The sequence below is a fragment of the Oncorhynchus mykiss genome, chromosome 31 (assembly GCF_013265735.2).
Source record: "Oncorhynchus mykiss isolate Arlee chromosome 31, USDA_OmykA_1.1, whole genome shotgun sequence".
Taxonomy (NCBI): Eukaryota; Metazoa; Chordata; class Actinopteri; order Salmoniformes; family Salmonidae; genus Oncorhynchus; species Oncorhynchus mykiss.
The window spans coordinates 610,001-622,500 of NC_050571.1; the positions used below are offsets into that span (position 1 = coordinate 610,001).

General features: G+C 50.4%; 1 protein-coding gene across 1 annotated transcript in view; it reads right to left on the reverse strand.

Moving 5' to 3' along the window:
- Positions 1–5,843, reverse strand: part of LOC110504351 — a 76,661-nt gene extending 70,818 nt beyond the window's left edge. Inside the window, exon 1 of the mRNA XM_036970534.1 lies at positions 5,736–5,843. The gene's annotated coding sequence lies outside the window, so the exon portion shown is untranslated. The remainder of the gene's footprint in view (positions 1–5,735) is intronic.
- Between the last annotated feature and the right edge of the window lie 6,657 nt (positions 5,844–12,500).

Genomic DNA, 12,500 nt, shown 5'->3' on the forward strand with positions numbered 1-12,500 from the left:
AGTGGAGGTAGACCAAACTCCAGGGCTGGATGGCATACCAGTGGAGGTAGACCAAACTCCAGGGCTGGATGGCATACCAGTGGAGGTAGACCAAACTCCAGGGCTGGATGGCATACCAGTGGAGGTATACCAAACTCCAGGGCTGGATGGCATACCAGTGGAGGTAGACCAAACTCCAGGGCTGGATGGTATACCAGTGGAGGTAGACCAAACTCCAGGGTTGGATGGTATACCAGTGGAGGTAGACCAAACTCCAGGGTTGGATGGTATACCAGTGGAGGTAGACCAAACTCCAGGGTTGGATGGTATACCAGTGGAGGTAGACCAAACTCCAGGGTTGGATGGTATACCAGTGGAGGTAGACCAAACTCCAGGGTTGGATGGTATACCAGTGGAGGTATACCAAACTCCAGGGTTGGATGGTATACCAGTGGAGGTATACCAAACTCCAGGGCTGGATGGTATACCAGTGGAGGTAGACCAAACTCCAGGGCTGGATGGTATACCAGTGGAGGTAGACCAAACTCCAGGGTTGGATGGTATACCAGTGGAGGTAGACCAAACTCCAGGGTTGGATGGTATACCAGTGGAGGTAAACCAAACTCCAGGGCTGGATGGTATACCAGTGGAGGTAAACCAAACTCCAGGGCTGGATGGTATACCAGTGGAGGTAGACCAAACTCCAGGGTTGGATGGTATACCAGTGGAGGTAGACCAAACTCCAGGGTTGGATGGTATACCAGTGGAGGTAGACCAAACTCCAGGGCTGGATGGTATACCAGTAGAGGTAGACCAAACTCCAGGGCTGGATGGTATACCAGTGGAGGTAGACCAAACTCCAGGGCTGGATGGTATACCAGTGGAGGTAGACCAAACTCCAGGGCTGGATGGTATACCAGTGGAGGTAGACCAAACTCCAGGGTTGGATGACATACCAGTAGAGGTATACCAAACTCCAGGGCTGGATGGTATACCAGTGGAGGTAAACCAAACTTTTTCTGATATACTCAGAGGTCCATTATTAGCATGTTTCAACCACTCCTTTGTAAACAGGAGATTATCAGACACGCAACAAGAAGGTCTGATATCACTAATACTGACACAGGATACAAGTGAGAAAGATTTAAGTCCAGTCCATTTAAACAATTGAAGGCCCGTTACACTTCAGTGCTGTGATGCAAAAATTCTAGGGCAAAATGCATATCATTTTTTAAAAGTATTGTCGGACATTATTCATTCTTATCAGACAGTTTTTTTTTTTTTTAAATGGACGATGCATTGGAAATAAAAGACAAGTTCTGGAAACAATAGAACACTATGAAACACCAGTCTCAACGTCAACAGTGAAGAGGAGACTCCGGGATGCTGGCCTTCTAGGCAGAGTTCCTCTGTCCAGTCTCAACGTCAACAGTGAAGAGGAGACTCCGGGATGCTGGCCTTCTAGGCAGAGTTCCTCTGTCCAGTCTCAACGTCAACAGTGAAGAGGCGACTCCGGGATGCTGGCCTTCTAGGCAGAGTTCCTCTGTCCAGTCTCAACGTCAACAGTGAAGAGGCGACTCCGGGATGCTGGCCTTCTAGGCAGAGTTCCTCTGTCCAGTCTCAACGTCAACAGTGAAGAGGCGACTCCGGGATGCTGGCCTTCTAGGCAGAGTTCCTCTGTCCAGTCTCAACGTCAACAGTGAAGAGGTGACTCCGGTATAATCGCCTTCTAGGCAGAGTTCCTCTGTCCAGTCTCAACGTCAACAGTGAAGAGGAGACTCTGGGATGCTGGCCTTCTAGGCAGAGTTCCTCTGTCCAGTCTCAACGTCAACAGTGAAGAGGAGACTCCGGGATGCTGGCCTTCTAGGCAGAGTTCCTCTGTCCAGTCTCAACGTCAACAGTGAAGAGGAGACTCCGGGATGCTGGCCTTCTAGGCAGAGTTCCTCTGTCCAGTCTCAACATCAAGAGTGAAGAGGTGACTCCGGGATGCTGGCCTTCTAGGCAGAGTTCCTCTGTCCAGTGTCTGTGTTCTTTTGCCCATCTTAATCTTTTCTTTTTATTGGCCAGTCTGAGATATTGCTTTTCCTTTGCAACTCTGCCTAGAAGGCCAATATCCCGGAGTCGCCTCTTCACTGTTGACGTTGAGACTGGTGTTTTGCGGGTACTATTTAATGAAGCTGCCAGTTGAGGACTTGTGAGGAGTCTGTTTCTGAAACTAGACACACAAATGTACTTGTCCTCTTGCTCAGTTGTGCACTGGGGCCTCCCACTCCTCTTTCTATTCTAGTTAGAGCCAGTTTGCACTGTTCTGTGAAGGGAGTAGTACACAGCGCTGTACGAGATCAATGGCAATTTCTCGCATTTAATAGCCTTCATTTCTCAGAACAAGAATAGACTGACGAGTTTCAGAAGAAAGGTCTTTGTGTCTGGCCGTTCTGAGACTGTAATCGTACCCAGAAATGCTGATGCTCCAGATACTCAACTAGTCTAAAGAAGGTCAGATTTATTGCTTCTTTAAATCAGAACAACTGTTTTAAGCTGTGCTAACATAATTACAAAAGGCTTTTCTAATGATCAATTAGCCTTTTAAATTATAAACTTAGCTAACACAACGTGCCATTGGAACACAGGAGTGATGGTTGCTGATAATGGGCCTCTGTACACCTATGTCGATATTCCATTAAAAATCAGCCGTTTCCAGCTACAATAGTCATTTACAACATTAACAATGTCTACACTGTATTTCTGATCAATTTGATGTTATTTTAATGGACAAAAAAACAATGAAATGTCTAAGTGACCCCAAACGTTTTAACGGTAGTGTGTATATGTATACAAAATATATATAAACCTTTATTTAACTAGGCAAGTCAGTTAAGAACACATTGTTATTTACAATGACGGTAAACCCTAACGACGCTGGGTCAATTGTGTGCCGCCCTATAGGAGTCCCAATCACGGACAGTTGGGAAACAGCCTGGAATCGAACCAGGGTCTGTAGTGACGCCTCTAGCACTTAGATGTAGAACACCTTGGACCACTGTGCCACTCAGGAGCCCGAGTGGCAACTTTAGATCACTGTCAACTCATAGTAAACATCAACTCACTGTAATGTATATGACCTGCCCTATCTCCTTATGAGTCAGCCAGTTTACCGAGTCTGTCAACTCACCATCTCCTTATGAGTCAGCCAGTTTACTGGGTGTCAATATGTGTCAGTGTGTACCCATGACAGCAGCACATGACAGAGTGGTCATAACGAGAACAAACACTGACTTGTCCAAAATGGAACCCTATTCTCAACTCCAGCCCTCCAGTACCCCCAACAGTCCAACTCCAGCCCCCCCGTACCCCCAACAGTCTAACTCCAGCCCTCCAGTACCCCCAACAGTCCAACTCCAGCCCCCCCGTACCCCCAACAGTCCAACTCCAGCCCTCCAGTACCCCCAACAGCCCAACTCCAGTACCCCCAACAGTCCAACTCCAGTACCCCCAACAGTCCAACTCCAGTACCCCCAACAGCCCAACTCCAGCCCTCCCGTACCCCCAACAGCCCAACTCCAGTACCCCCAACAGTCCAACTCCAGTACCCCCAACAGTCCAACTCCAGTACCCCCAACAGCCCAACTCCAGCCCTCCCGTACCCCCAACAGTCCAACTCCAGTACCCCCAACAGTCCAACTCCAGCCCTCCAGTACCCCCAACAGCCCAACTCCAGTACCCCCAACAGCCCAACTCCAGTACCCCCAACAGCCAAACTCCAGTACCCCCAACAGCCCAACTCCAGTACCCCCAACAGCTCAACTCCTGTACCCCCAACAGCTCAACTCCTGTACCCCCAACAGCTCAACTCCTGTACCCCCAACAGCTCAACTCCTGTACCCCCAACAGCTCAACTCCTGTACCCCCAACAGCTCAACTCCTGTACCCCCAACAGCTCAACTCCAGTACCCCCAACAGCTCAACTCCAGTAACCCCAACAGCTCAACTCCAGTAACCCCAACAGCTCAACTCCAGTAACCCCAACAGCTCAACTCCAGTAACCCCAACTCCAGCCCTCCCGTACCCCCAACAGCTCAACTCCTGTACCCCCAACAGCTCAACTCCTGTACCCCCAACAGCTCAACTCCAGTACCCCCAACAGCTCAACTCCAGTAACCCCAACAGCTCAACTCCAGTAACCCCAACAGCTCAACTCCAGTAACCCCAACAGCTCAACTCCAGTAACCCCAACTCCAGCCCTCCCGTACCCCCAACAGCCCAACTCCTGTACCCCCAACAGTACACATCTGTATTGTAGCTCCAGACAAACTCACCTGATTCAACTCATTGAGGGCCGGATGATTAGTTGACAAGTTGAGTCAGGTGTGTTTGTCCAGGTCTACAAATACAGGTGTGAGCTGTTGAGGCTACTGGAGCTGGGAAACACTGCCCTGCTCAATAGTGCACTATGTAGGGGAATAGGGTTGTCATTTGGGACGCAACCAGTACTCATATCCATAATGAGGTGTCTCACAGGAGGGTCTGGGGTCTTCAAGCAACACAGTAGTTCTGTAGTACATATACTTATCAGGGTCTTGTGTGAGGTAGAATGATTACCTTGATGAAGCAACTTAAAGCCGTTCCTACAGCTCAGGCAGCCAGGCACATCCCAGCCATGATGACCAGCTGTATGCAAACAATGGCTGTGTGCTTTGGAACAGTATACCCAGCCTGGTCTCAGAGCATTTCGTATTATTCTGTAAGAAAATCCGAGACTCCGTTTAGTATGATACGTTACATTTCATATGGTATGTATTCATTTGTGGATGTCCATTACCTATTTTGTATAATATGTTACGAATTACAAATCCTATTACATGTTACATATTTGCAAAACGTACTTTATTTTACAAATTCTAGCTAGATGGCTAACATTGGCCAGCTGGCTAATGTTAGCTAGGCTATGGGTTAGGTTTAGGAGTTAGGTTAAAGGGTTAGGTGAAGGGTTAAGGTTAGGGGAAGGGTTAGCTAAAATTCAAAGTAGTTGCAAAGTTGTTCAAATTCTAAAGTTGTCTTTGATGAGATTTGAACACACCCACCCCCCTTCCCCGACCAATCACCCTACATTCGTGTAACCGTCTGTCTTATGTAGCCATACCAAACGTAACATATCATACTAAATTTGTTCGGGGATTTACGTGTACAATGTTACGTCAAGTCTATGACACCAGGCTGGTATACCGTGCTCTGTGTATATTAGGGTGTGTGACCGCAGTCACGTAGAGCTGTCGGTCCAACAGAGAATGAACCAGTACTCTACTTCCTACAGATTAATCCTCATCATCTCTCCTTCATGCACTGAAGTAGAATCATGAAAGCATAGGAAATGACAGAAAAAAATGGCTGATATTCATTGGCCAACAAAAGGGGGTAAAGTATTTGGATATGTGTAATGTAAAAGCCTATTCGGTTTTATTTCACAATGAAAAGTTTGGGTGCCTTGAGCCTAGATGGTAAATAGTTCGTCTGAACGGGCATCTCTTCAGGCAAAGCGGGTATACTTTCTGGACAATATACTGACGCGTTAAATTGCATGTGAGCCACTGCCCGCGGATACAATATAACAACTGCTGTAAACAATGTAGCGTCAATCATACCGCTAATCTGCTGGAACAAGAAGATAACTGGGGATTCTGTCTATACACAGAACATAATGCAAAATACAACGAGTATCATTTAAACCTGCGAATTATGAACCAAAGTCCTTTACTCACCTCCTTACATGGAAAACCATGATGTTTGCACGTTTTAGATGGGTATTTTAAAACTATTTTGTTAACTGGATAGCGCAACACAGATGTATCTTCAATACTACCGGTTATTCATCGTTACCGGGTTTACGTCAGTTCAGGAGGCTTTGCAAAATCCTATTGGTTGAATTCCCTTCCTTGGATGTACGATACTATTTCCGTTCTTTAAAATGAAACCAAAGACTAGAACAATACTGAAATGTTTGTCTGGATGGAAAAGGTCCACACTAAGGAAGTACAGAGAGGACATATATACAAAATAAAAGATTCCCTCATTATGTTCCAGATCATAACTTATTTATCTCATGGCCTAGTGGTGAGAGGCAGGTAGCCTAGTGGTTAGAGCAGGTAGCCTAGTGGTGAGAGGCAGGTAGCCTAGTGGTTAGAGCAGGTAGCCTAGTGGTGAGAGGCAGGTAGCCTAGTGGTTAGAGCAGGTAGCCTAGTGGTTAGAGCAGGTAGCCTAGTGGTTAGAGCAGGTAGCCTAGTGGTTAGAGCAGGTAGCCTAGTGGTGAGGAGCAGGTAGCCTAGTGGTGAGAGGCAGGTAGCCTAGTGGTTAGAGCAGGTAGCCTAGTGGTGAGAGGCAGGTAGCCTAGTGGTGAGAGGCAGGTAGCCTAGTGGTGAGAGGCAGGTAGCCTAGTGGTGAGAGCAGGTAGCCTAGTGGTTAGAGCAGGTAGCCTAGTGGTTAGAGCAGGTAGCCTAGTGGTTAGAGCAGGTAGCCTAGTGGTTAGAGCAGGTAGCCAAGTGGTTAGAGCAGGTAGCCTAGTGGTTAGAGCAGGTAGCCTAGTGGTTAGAGCAGGTAGCCTAGTGATGAGAGGCAGGTAGCCTAGTGGTTAGAGCAGGTAGCCTAGTGGTGAGAGCAGGTAGCCTAGTGGTTAGAGCAGGTAGCCTAGTGGTGAGAGGCAGGTAGCCTAGTGGTGAGAGGCAGGTAGCCTAGTGGTGAGAGGCAGGTAGCCTAGTGGTGAGAGGCAGGTAGCCTAGTGGTGAGAGGCAGGTAGCCTAGTGGTGAGAGGCAGGTAGCCTAGTGGTGAGAGGCAGGTAGCCTAGTGGTTAGAGCGGGTAGCCTAATGGTGAGAGGCAGGTAGCCTAGTGGTTAGAGCAGGTAGCCTAGTGGTGAGAGGCAGGTAGCCTAGTGGTTAGAGCAGGTAGCCTAGTGGTGAGAGGCAGGTAGCCTAGTGGTTAGAGCAGGTAGCCTAGTGGTTAGAGCAGGTAGCCTAGTGGTTAGAGCAGGTAGCCTAGTGGTTAGAGCAGGTAGCCTAGTGGTGAGGAGCAGGTAGCCTAGTGGTGAGAGGCAGGTAGCCTAGTGGTTAGAGCAGGTAGCCTAGTGGTGAGAGGCAGGTAGCCTAGTAGCCTAGTGGTTAGAGCAGGTAGCCTAGTGGTTAGAGCAGGTAGCCTAGTGGTTAGAGCAGGTAGCCTAGTGGTTAGAGCAGGTAGCCAAGTGGTTAGAGCAGGTAGCCTAGTGGTTAGAGCAGGTAGCCTAGTGGTTAGAGCAGGTAGCCTAGTGATGAGAGGCAGGTAGCCTAGTGGTTAGAGCAGGTAGCCTAGTGGTGAGAGCAGGTAGCCTAGTGGTTAGAGCAGGTAGCCTAGTGGTGAGAGGCAGGTAGCCTAGTGGTGAGAGGCAGGTAGCCTAGTGGTGAGAGGCAGGTAGCCTAGTGGTGAGAGGCAGGTAGCCTAGTGGTGAGAGGCAGGTAGCCTAGTGGTGAGAGGCAGGTAGCCTAGTGGTGAGAGGCAGGTAGCCTAGTGGTGAGAGGCAGGTAGCCTAGTGGTGAGAGGCAGGTAGCCTAGTGGTTAGAGCGGGTAGCCTAATGGTTAGAGGGGGTAGCCTAGTGGTTAGAGCAGGTAGCCTAGTGGTTAGAGCGGGTAGCCTAGTGGTTAGAGCGGGTAGCCTAGTGGTTAGAGGGGGTAGCCTCGTAGTTAGAGCGGGTAGCCTCGTAGTTAGAGCGGGTAGCCTAGTGGTTAGAGCGGGTAGCCTAATGGTTAGAGGGGGTAGCCTAGTGGTTAGAGCAGGTAGCCTAGTGGTGAGAGCAGGTAGCCTAGTGGTGAGAGGCAGGTAGCCTAGTGGTGAGAGGCAGGTAGCCTAGTGGTGAGAGGCAGGTAGCCTAGTGGTGAGAGGCAGGTAGCCTAGTGGTTAGAGGCAGGTAGCCTAGTGGTGAGAGGCAGGTAGCCTAGTGGTGAGAGGCAGGTAGCCTAGTGGTGAGAGGCAGGTAGCCTAGTGGTGAGAGGCAGGTAGCCTAGTGGTGAGAGGCAGGTAGCCTAGTGGTGAGAGGCAGGTAGCCTAGTGGTGAGAGGCAGGTAGCCTAGTGGTGAGAGGCAGGTAGCCTAGTGGTGAGAGGCAGGTAGCCTAGTGGTGAGAGGCAGGTAGCCTAGTGGTGAGAGGCAGGTAGCCTAGTGGTGAGAGGCAGGTAGCCTAGTGGTGAGAGGCAGGTAGCCTAGTGGTGAGAGGCAGGTAGCCTAGTGGTTAGAGCGGGTAGCCTAATGGTTAGAGGGGGTAGCCTAGTGGTTAGAGCAGGTAGCCTAGTGGTTAGAGCGGGTAGCCTAGTGGTTAGAGCGGGTAGCCTAGTGGTTAGAGGGGGTAGCCTCGTAGTTAGAGCGGGTAGCCTCGTAGTTAGAGCGGGTAGCCTAGTGGTTAGAGCGGGTAGCCTAATGGTTAGAGGGGGTAGCCTAGTGGTTAGAGCAGGTAGCCTAGTGGTTAGAGCAGGTAGCCTAGTGGTGAGAGGCAGGTAGCCTAGTGGTGAGAGGCAGGTAGCCTAGTGGTGAGAGGCAGGTAGCCTAGTGGTTAGAGGCAGGTAGCCTAGTGGTGAGAGGCAGGTAGCCTAGTGGTTAGAGGCAGGTAGCCTAGTGGTGAGAGGCAGGTAGCCTAGTGGTGAGAGGCAGGTAGCCTAGTGGTGAGAGGCAGGTAGCCTAGTGGTGAGAGGCAGGTAGCCTAGTGGTGAGAGGCAGGTAGCCTAGTGGTGAGAGGCAGGTAGCCTAGTGGTGAGAGGCAGGTAGCCTAGTGGTTAGAGGCAGGTAGCCTAGTGGTTAGAGGCAGGTAGCCTAGTGGTTAGAGGCAGGTAGCCTAGTGGTTAGAGGCAGGTAGCCTAGTGGTTAGAGGCAGGTAGCCTAGTGGTGAGAGGCAGGTAGCCTAGTGGTGAGAGGCAGGTAGCCTAGTGGTTAGAGCAAGTAGCCTAGTGGTTAGAGCAAGTAGCCTAATGGTTAGAGGGGGTAGCCTAGTGGTTAGAGCAGGTAGCCTAGTGGTTAGAGCGGGTAGCCTAGTGGTTAGAGGGGGTAGCCTCGTAGTTAGAGCAGGTAGCCTAATGGTTAGAGGGGGTAGCCTAGTGGTTAGAACAGGTAGCCTAGTGGTGAGAGTAGGTAGCCTAGTGGTGACAGCAGGTAGCCTAGTGGTGAGAGCAGGTAGCCTAGTGGTTAGAGCAGGATAATTTTCGTGATCACAAGATAACTTTTGTGATCTGTCCCAGTATATATGATGTCCCACTCTTTCTGAATTCACCCTACAGTACAGTAGAGTAGAATATAGTAGAGTTCACTACAATACAATAACCAAATTAGATTTGTTCAATGTCAATGTGTCATGTCATAGCTGACACCCCATTCTTTCTGCAGACAGACATCTTTGAATCTTAATTCGGAGCAAATATTTAGTTTACAAAAAATAGTTTACAAAAACAATATGAAATTCTGCATCTGCACAGTTCTTCGAGTAGTTGTCAGAATTGTCCGTGTAAATTGTTAAAAGCAGAGCATATAGTTGTATGGTTTGTTAGTCTTTGAAATCAATGTTTTTTGTTTGGCGTAAATGTTAAAGTGAAAAATCTGAGTCTTAGTTCCGTTAGCGTGGACTTGCCTTGAAATAAAGACACATCCACACAATGGCAGATTGGTGATTCTGTTGAACCAGAACCCTCGTCCTGCATAACATCTGGGGCAGGAATTAGTGAGTGGAACTTTTTAAAGCATTGGAAGAGAGTCCAACACACACACAGGCGTTGAAGCCTACTGTATCTATTGTGTTTGTTGTGCTGTGAGTTACTGCCCCAAATATCAAGACTGTAGAAAACTCCAGCACACACAATTTAACTCTGTACGTTTATTATGTTTGATGTTAAGACTCAAGACCTTTTTGAAACGAAACTGACACATTCCTTATCTAAATATAATCAATTAAATTCAACAGTAAAGCCTCCTCTTGTGTCATATTCACAAAACAAAACAAAAATAATATCTGAGTCCATCTGACCACGGTCACAGCTCAGACTACTGTCACGCCCTGACCGTAGAGAGCCTTTTATGTCTCTATTTTGGTTTGGTCAGGGTGTGATTTGGGTGGGTATTCTATGTTCCTTTTTCTATGTTTTGTATTTCTTTGTTTTTGGCCGGGTATCAATCAGGGACAGCTGTCTATCGTTGTCTCTGATTGAGAACCAAACTTAGGTATCTTTTTCCCTCATGGGTTTTGTGGGTAGTTATTTTCTGTGTTAGTGTCTTTTTCCCACATGGGTTTTGTGGGTAGTTATTTTCTGTGTTAGTGTTTGCACCTTATGGGACTGTTTCGGTTTAATTTATTCTCTTGTTATTTTGTATTAGTGTTCAGTTCAATAAATAAATAAACATGAACACTGCGCTTTGGTCTGACGACTCTTCCTCATCCGACGACTAAAGCCGTTATGACTACGGAGAGCACTGTGAGAAAGATACATATTTGAACCACGACCATCTACTGTTATGACGTTGTTGTGTTGTTGTTCATGATCATCACATAGTCAGTTGAATTATGGGAAACGTCTTGTTCACAAAACCAAAAATAAATGACTTCTGGGATCACGTCAGCTGACTGTGAGAAAATGAAATCCTTTGACCACATCCTGCTACTGTTGTTGTCTTGTGATTCTGTGGTTGAGGAGAAATCTGTCCTGGTAGGCCCCTTCACTCACAGCCTCTATGGTGAGGAGAAATCTGACCTGGTAGGCCCCTTCACTCACATCCTCTATGGGTAGGCCCCTTCACTCACATCCTCTATGGGTAGGCCCCTTCACTCACAGCCTCTACGGGTAGGCCCCTTCACCCACAGCCTCTACGGGTAGGCCCCTTCACCCACAGCCTCTACGGGTAGGCCCCTTCACCCACAGCCTCTACGGGTAGGCCCCTTCACTCACAGCCTCTACGGGTAGGCCCCTTCACTCACAGCCTCTACGGGTAGGCCCCTTCACTCACAGCCTCTACGGGTAGGCCCCTTCACTCACAGCCTCTACGGGTAGGCCCCTTCACTCACAGCCTCTACGGGTAGGCCCCTTCACTCACAGCCTCTACGGGTAGGCCCCTTCACCCACAGCCTCTACGGGTAGGCCCCTTCACCCACAGCCTCTACGGGTAGGCCCCTTCACTCACAGCCTCTACGGGTAGGCCCCTTCACCCACAGCCTCTACGGGTAGGCCCCTTCACCCACAGCCTCTACGGGTAGGCCCCTTCACCCACAGCCTCTACGGGTAGGCCCCTTCACCCACAGCCTCTACGGGTAGGCCCCTTCACTCACAGCCTCTACGGGTAGGCCCCTTCACTCACAGCCTCTACGGGTAGGCCCCTTCACTCACAGCCTCTACGGGTAGGCCCCTTCACTCACAGCCTCTACGGGTAGGCCCCTTCACTCACAGCCTCTACGGGTAGGCCCCTTCACTCACAGCCTCTACGGGTAGGCCCCTTCACCCACAGCCTCTACGGGTAGGCCCCTTCACCCACAGCCTCTACGGGTAGGCCCCTTCACCCACAGCCTCTACGGGTAGGCCCCTTCACCCACAGCCTCTACGGGTAGGCCCCTTCACCCACAGCCTCTACGGGTAGGCCCCTTCACTCACAGCCTCTACGGGTAGGCCCCTTCACTCACAGCCTCTACGGGTAGGCCCCTTCACTCACAGCCTCTACGGGTAGGCCCCTTCACTCACAGCCTCTACGGGTAGGCCCCTTCACTCACAGCCTCTACGGGTAGGCCCCTTCACTCACAGCCTCTACGGGTAGGCCCCTTCACTCACAGCCTCTACGGGTAGGCCCCTTCACTCACAGCCTCTACGGGTAGGCCCCTTCACTCACAGCCTCTACGGGTAGGCCCCTTCACTCACAGCCTCTACGGGTAGGCCCCTTCACTCACAGCCTCTACGGGTAGGCCCCTTCACTCACAGCCTCTACGGGTAGGCCCCTTCACTCACAGCCTCTACGGGTAGGCCCCTTCACTCACAGCCTCTACGGGTAGGCCCCTTCACCCACAGCCTCTACGGGTAGGCCCCTTCACCCACAGCCTCTACGGGTAGGCCCCTTCACCCACAGCCTCTACGGGTAGGCCCCTTCACCCACAGCCTCTACGGGTAGGCCCCTTCACCCACAGCCTCTACGGGTAGGCCCCTTCACTCACAGCCTCTACGGGTAGGCCCCTTCACTCACAGCCTCTACGGGTAGGCCCCTTCACTCACAGCCTCTACGGGTAGGCCCCTTCACTCACAGCCTCTACGGGTAGGCCCCTTCACTCACAGCCTCTACGGGTAGGCCCCTTCACTCACAGCCTCTACGGGTAGGCCCCTTCACTCACAGCCTCTACGGGTAGGCCCCTTCACTCACAGCCTCTACGGGTAGGCCCCTTCACTCACAGCCTCTACGGGTAGGCCCCTTCACTCACAGCCTCTACGGGTAGGCCCCTTCACCCACAGCCTCTACGGGTAGGCCCCTTCACCCACAGCCTCTACGGGTAGG